The sequence below is a fragment of the Anneissia japonica genome, unplaced genomic scaffold, assembly GCF_011630105.1.
Source record: "Anneissia japonica isolate Jap-2015-1 unplaced genomic scaffold, ASM1163010v1 scaffold674_len412849_cov176, whole genome shotgun sequence".
Lineage (NCBI taxonomy): Eukaryota > Metazoa > Echinodermata > Crinoidea > Comatulida > Comatulidae > Anneissia > Anneissia japonica.
In genome coordinates, this window is record NW_022753836.1 from 348,121 (window position 1) to 354,421 (window position 6,301).

General features: G+C 27.1%; 2 long non-coding RNA genes across 2 annotated transcripts in view; one reads left to right on the top strand and one right to left on the bottom strand.

The window, feature by feature from the left end:
• The window catches only part of LOC117122958, a 15,935-nt gene that overhangs the window by 7,549 nt on the left and 2,085 nt on the right, over positions 1-6,301 (top strand). The gene's annotated exons all lie outside the window — the stretch shown is intronic.
• On the bottom strand, positions 1,384-6,245 carry LOC117122959. The gene is made up of 3 exons (XR_004447780.1): positions 6,014-6,245; positions 2,125-2,186; positions 1,384-1,601 (listed from the first exon to the last, which is right to left on the bottom strand). It is a non-coding gene; the product is annotated as an uncharacterized LOC117122959 (long non-coding RNA).

The following is a 6,301-nucleotide window of genomic DNA, read 5'->3' on the forward strand; positions in this document are numbered from 1 at the left end:
TGTATATATATATATATATATATATATGTGTGTGTGTGTGTGTATATATATATGTATATTCAATAAAAAAAAAACAGACGAGATGGTTGCTTTGCCTCAATTTATTTAAAATATATATGTATATATATTTATATACATATGTATGTATATATATATATATATGCATGTATATAGATACTTTAACTATAATTATAAAATGACAAACAATGAATTTATCTAGAACATTGTTTCAAATTTATTAACTTTAAAGTCACAATTATATGTGCATAGTATTATACAGGTGAATGTCAAATAATTAAAGTAAAAATGTTATAAAGAAGGTTTCTACAAATATATTTGAAACCCTTACACACATAATTTCTATGAATACAGTCGAACGTGGAAAAAATTAATTTCACTATATTCATTAGTTTTTAGTTAAATATAATATAATTTTTTTACAGTAAAAATTATAACTAAAGGAATCTGTCCAAAACTTATTTGATGAAAATAAATAATCAACATTATAGTCATAATCATTTGTGCATAGTAACATATAGATACACATGAATGTCAAAAAATGAAAGTAAAAATATTATAAAGAAGGTTTATAAAATATATTTTAAACCCTTACACATAATTTCTATGAATACAGTCGATCGTGGAATACAGTCGATCGTGGAATAAATATAAGTTCACTATTATATTACAACAGGTTTTAGTTAAATATAAATTAATTTTTTTTACAATAAAAATTATAACCAAAGAAATTGAGCCCAATAATATTTGTTGAAATTAAGTAATTGTTTTCATATAGTTCAAACACATTTTCCCCCCAATGGTTCCTTAAATTAAGCATCAAACATTGAGGATTTAATTTTAAACATATTACAAAAATTAGTCAATGGTACCACTGAGAGGCAGAAAAGTTGTTGAAATAGCCTTAATGATGATGATAAGAGATGATTATTCCATTGAATAAAACCATAATGTCTTATATTTAATGAACATGCAGAATGATGTTTTAAATAAACAATGACAATGTAGGGTTAAATATTTAAAATACTTAGTTTTTTGTCCAAATGTACAATGCAGTATTATACATAAAATACCAAAAAATTGGCAGCTTATAAGCAAATTTTACTATTCTCTCAGGAGCCAATGCCTCTCATCATAATTCACAAAAAAACTGTAATTCTGAATTTTTAAAATTTCTAAAATAACAAGTTGTAACTACATCCAATAATCAAATTTTATCTTTCCTCAAGGAATATGAATCTAAAATACTTTGTATGTTCAGTGAATGACACATATCCCTTTTACTAGACCTACAGTATAATCTTCCTTTGTACAAATTATTAATCCATGATCATCAATATAACATTGCTTAGATTTTCTTGACTGGACATTGTATATAATGAATTGCATACATAATGATTAGATAATTGTTTGTGGTGTCCAACAGAACAGATTTCCAGAGTAATTTTTCAGACTTCTCTTCACAGCCTGTTATTGAAATGTATATTGATTCTCTCTGCATAGAAATTAAATTAAACAATCTACCGCTGAGGTCAAACATTAAATCCATCTGACAGGGTAAATCTTGGATTCAAAACTGTAGGCTGAAAGAAAGAAAAACGTATTACAGCTTTAGATACATTTTAACAAAATGTCAGTGACTTTCTTGAGGAGAAACATTGTCACTGTAAATTAAAGATAATTTTCCCCTCAAAAACTTAACCATTTTATACTTCTGTATTAATGATAGTCAAAACTGTTTATATGGCTCTATTTATTAATAAGTTGCACTACTAATACTTCTTGAAAGTGGCGGAGTTTGTGCATTAATCATGGTCTTATGTGTATTGTATGACAAGGGGAAATTATATTCTTCAACTAAAATTCTGTAGGTTTCTAGATGGAGCAGTAAAAGTTCTGAGATGTATGAATTATTATTTAGTTTTTTGGATTACCTATAATTTTTACTATTATATAGACTTTGAATTGTGCAATAGGCTACACAATTCTCTTTTATGTGTATTCACAAACTTAATACAGTGATTAAAATAACTGTACAGTGGGCATAATACTTAATTAATCTGATATTCAACCATTTATATACAGTACTGTAAACAGTGAACCTACCTTATGCATGTTCTGTTAAGCATAAAATTGCTCCCAGTTTAACTGCTTGCATACAATATTTTCTGTAGAGTAAAAGAAGTGAGATTTAGTCACATTTCAATTATTGAATTCTTTCACAAGAATAATGAAAGTAATAGACCCCTTTAAAACTTCCCCTAAGCCCAAACTCATCAACAAAATATTGGCCACACTAATATCCCTGCATAGTTTATATAGCTAGAACAATCAACAAAATTCATCTGAGGGATAGACAAAATGAGATCAACAATAATTAAATTGAAGTTAAATAATAATCCGTAAAAATTAATAGAACTTAGGCAAAAAATGAAAAACTATGTTTTTCTGAGATGTAAATACACATTTAATAAAGTGAAGGATTGACATTAGGGGCAGCAATGAGACCATTGTATTACATATTGACCTAATAAATTGTCTAAAACATTTCAATAAAACACATTTTAATGATAATGTGAGTCCTAAAATAAGATTATTATAACAAAGCTATTTGTAATTTCATTGGGTATCTTATTATTTTGTGTACAGACATGTGTGTTTTTAGAACTCACTAGCTACTTTATCATTGACTATTTTTCTAGATAGTTCAAGTGAAGTCTGTTAGAGATACGGTAGTCCTAATTTAGTAAAAAACACATTACGTAAATGTATGTAATCTGCAATAATAACAAAATAAACAAATAATAATAAAATAATAAATAAAGAATGATATAAAAATAATATAGTCCGTAGTGTTTGAGGATTTTAAATAATTTTTTTTCACAAATTTTTGTGTTACATTTTTTTAAAATAATTTAATAAAAGAAAACAAACCTAACACTTATTGTTTAAATCCCTGATTTAAAAATGATTTTTTATGTTTAAACTATTTTTATATGTATTTTATTCATTGTACATTGTTTGATATATTATACCATGGCCAAATGAATATCCCTTTGGATAATAAAGTATTTTTTGAATTGAATTTGTATTTAAATGAATTGGCAAAATGTGAAGTACTTTGAAACAAAGTGCTGTATAAATACTGGACATTGAGGATGAAATTGGCGTGATCAGTATTTAATTTGCAGGATTCCATTGAGAAGTAGTCTGTGTAGAAAATTGCTGGTAGAGAGGTAGGCCTATGTGCGCAAAAACATCATAAGGCCAAGGTTACTGCATAATAATATATATACCATCTTTGTTAAAATATTGGAGAAAAAACCTTAAATTAAATTAGGCCAAATAAAAAAAAAATACTTGCTTAGCATCACCACTTTGAAATTACTACTATGTTGGGAGGTGATTTTTTAAAAATTAATATATAGTATCAATAATCCTTGTTAGATCAGATGCTACCTTAGCAGTGCCATGCCTAGGCACAACTTACATACCCACTCAGTAGCGGATCCAGAAATTTGAAATAGAGGGGGCCCAGGGAGGGACCAATCCACAGGTTGTGTGTCTGTACACATCAGCCCCACCACGGTTTTGGCTGAGACGAGAAAATTTATGATTATTGTAGCTCTAGATGATTGGAAATGGCATTCTCAACACTTTCAAAATATATTTAAATATATTTTATTATTATTATTATTATTATTATTATTATTATTATTATTATTATTATTTTTATTATTATTATTATTATTATTATTATTAATAGTTTTATTATTACTAATATAATTATTATTATTGTCAAAATTGTATCCTTCTAATTTTCATTTTTTCCCTAATTTTTTGTTATTTTAAAAACTTTAGGTGGAGACCAGACCAGCTTGGCTTGCCCTTAAATCCACCACTGTTTCAAAAAATTAATTTTTTTAGGTTTTAATAAAAAAACACACATGTGTTTTACAACCATAATTAATGCATAGAATAATCTATGAACAAAATAAATGAAAATGAATGATTGAAAATATTAATGAATAAATGAATGAATAAAAATTAATGATTAAAAATAAATGCATAAATAAAATCGAATAAATAAATGAAAATGAATGAATGAATGAATGAATGCATTAATAAATGAATAAATGAATAGATGAATGAATATGTGATTGAGTGAGTGGGTGAATAAATGAATGAATTAAATAATGAATGAATGAGTGAAAAAATTAGTGAGAATAAATGAGTAGAGAATGAGTGAGTAAATGGATGGACGAATGGATGGAATATTACTATTATTATTATTATTATTATTATTATTATTATTATTATTATTATTATTATTATTATTATTATTGTATCCTTTTATCCTTGTATAATTTTTTTTTCCTCTTTTTTTTATTTTGAAAACTTTAGTTGGGCACTAACTCCGCCACTGTTCCAAAAAAATTATTATTATTAGTTCCAATCAAAAAATACACATGTGTTTTATAACCATAATTAATAAAATGAATGAAAATATGAATGAATAAATGAATAAAAATTAATGATTGAAAATGAATGAATAAATGAATAAATAAAATCAAATGAATAAATGAAAATGAATGAATGAAAAAATGAATGAATGAATTAATAAATATATTAATTAATTAATAAGTGAGTGAATAAATAAATGAATTTATGCATGAATAAATGAATGGATGAATGAATAAGTGATTGAGTGAGTGGGTGAATGAATAAATGCATGAATGAATGAATGATTAAATGAATGAATGCATGAATAAATGAATGGATAAATGAATTAGTGATTGAATGAGTGGTTGAATAAATGAATGAATGAAATAATGAATGAATGAATGAGTAAACAAATGAGTGAGTGTAAATGAGTGAGAAAATGAGTGATTAAATGGATTGACGAATGGATGGATTATTATTATTATTATTATTATTATTATTATTAATAATAATAATAATAATACTTTTATTATTATTATTATTATTATTATTATCATTATCACTATTGTATTCTTTTATATTCGTATAATTGTCCATTTTTTCTCCATTTTTTAAAGTTTTGTAAACTTTAGGGAGTGAGCAAGCAAACAAGCAACATTCCTAAAATGATCAATATCTGATTTACAGTTTTTTTTAAAAATATGATTAATAATAATAATACTTATTATAATTATTATTATTATTATTATTATTATTATTATTATTATCAATGTAAATATCTAAATACTGTACTATTAAAAATGTTATAGGCCTAAAAGAAAAAAAATATAAGAGCAGATGACACATTCATACCTGTATGATTAAAATTTATTAATAAATTATCAATATTTTCAAAGTTACTATGGTGGGGCTTAGGTGGTCAATCTGTAAAATTTCCTCCCTGGACCTTTCTTTTTATTCCTTTGCCAAGGCTAGTTTTCAACTTTAATACCAATAACCAGTTAGCTGCACTGGAGCAGTAAATCTAGTAAATAATGTAGTATTTAAGCCAGTCTTGGACTAGGAAGGGAGAGGGTGGGGGGGGGGGGGGAGGAAGCCTAGCCTAGAACCTCTGTAATAAAATCGAGTCTAGGCTATGCCTGGGTTAGAGGCCTGTGTCTACATAGGGCTCTATATTATACACTAGGCCTAGTAGGCCTTAAGCCTAATATATAGGAGGCTAGTGTAGTAGAAATAGTGAATTCAAATAGGCCTGCACTGAGGTAATAGAACACCAGGGAATTACTATTAGGGGGGGCCCACTATGACACTCAAAGTAGGGAGCCTCTTGGCAATTCTAAATACCTAGGCCCTTCACCCCTAAGCCAGAGGCCCGGCTTTATCCCACACATAATCGAGCCGAAAGTTGTTCATCTAGGCCTAGGCCTAAACTAGGTAATATGCCGAGGGCCTTGGTCTAGGCCTAGGTTGACTGAACGTTAATGTTTTTTTTTTTTATAGCATTAGAGTTAATATAAGTGTAAAATTTTAGAGAAAGACATGATATACATACCTGTATACGTACTATTTTGAATTAAAAAAAACCCTGTAAATGCGTGTGTTTACAGTTATAATTCAGATGAATTCCAAAATGGCGTATTTAGAAATTGGTTTAAAAATCTACGCTGGTTCCCGGCGTTTGAGGCTGTTCTAGTATAGTAATTAAACTGTTGTAATCTGGTTGTATATACAATATACAGGACGGCATAAACCAGATTAGGATTATATAACCCTCGCATATTGCATTTTACAAGGACAGTCACCAGTCCTACATATATGAATATGATGACAGTAGAATAAT